Source organism: Sinocyclocheilus grahami, unplaced genomic scaffold (genome assembly GCF_001515645.1).
Source record: "Sinocyclocheilus grahami isolate Dianchi unplaced genomic scaffold, SAMN03320097.WGS_v1.1 scaffold13078.1, whole genome shotgun sequence".
Classification (NCBI taxonomy): Eukaryota; Metazoa; Chordata; class Actinopteri; order Cypriniformes; family Cyprinidae; genus Sinocyclocheilus; species Sinocyclocheilus grahami.
In genome coordinates, this window is record NW_015514734.1 from 4,268 (window position 1) to 5,673 (window position 1,406).

A 1,406-nucleotide genomic window follows, 5' to 3' on the forward strand; every position below is an offset into this window, starting at 1 on the left:
CAGTGAGGTGTGGGTCTCTGGGGGAAGCTCGTAGAACGATGTCTGGATCTTCATCTTCATTGTTTGGGCTGCGAAGTAACACGATTCCACGTCCTGCTTCAGCTGCAGAAGCTGATCCGAGATCTCCCATGCATACATCTGTACAGGAGAACAAAACAAAACAAAAAACAGATGATTTTGAGATGAACCTCATAATTGTCTCAATTCACAATTTTCTGATATTTTTATGTCTACCTCTCTCTCGTTTAGCTGCTCCCTTTAGGGGTCACCACAGAACAATCATCAATATGTTTTATGACTAAAGTGAGCCTTAAATAAACTATATTTGCTCATTTCCCATACATAATCAGCATTGTATCAGTCACCCCACTCTCTAGTTATCACCACTGAACATCAAGTCGGACCAGTTGTATTTTGCATATGTATGCTGATGTATTTCAACATCAGATGCATCACACCAATATTGCTAATGCAAATAAATAGAAGTACCAGGAACTCATTATGTATAACATATAATACACAACCTGAAAAATACAGACCGTTTCAGTAGATCAATTTAAGTGTCTTAAGGTGAAGCCATGCAGTGACATAATATTGCAATGCATTTTGGAGAAAAAAAGGCAAATCTTATTTAATTTACTGTATTTGGCAGTCTGTTGTAAAATAACAGTGTCAGATTTCAGATTCTAGATTTCAAGAGAACAGAAATAAGAAAACGGCAATTAATAGAATACAATTCTCACAATTTAAATGAGCATTTATAATTTTTGGGAGTCTGCATAAATGCAATCTAACTAATTGGTCCCTTAGTATATTTCATTAAAATATTAAACAAAAAAGATAAGATTTGACAAGATGGTGATAAGATTGTTTATTTATTTATTTTAAAATGTATAGGGGACAGACTGTCTTGTGAGGAGCAGGATAGTTAACCTAAGTGTCAAATGTGAAGCCACGCAATTCATACTATTTTCGTCACAATATTGCACTACTTAGTTCTGCAAAAAGCAACATATGCATTGCAAAATTTCTCCCACTGGTTTGTAATCTTAACACCTTCCTTATCATTAATTTTGCAGTTTGCTGAAGCGGAACTAAGTGAAGAATCAGTAACTCAAAGGGCAAAACGACAAACTTATGGTGTTAGCAGAGGCAGTATAAATGCATCTGCATTGAAATTACAATTGCAACATTGATGTTATAATATTTGAAATATGTCTAATGATGCTTAAAAAAAAGCTGTCTAGATACCCAAATCAGCAAAGTTTGAATTCAACCTACCCTGCTGGTAAACCCAGCTTAAACTAGATGCGTTTTAAAACACAGTAGCTGATTTCTAGCTGGTCTAGGATGGTAAACCAGCCAAAAAGAGCTACTAGTTGGTCATTCCGGTTTATAGGGTGGAC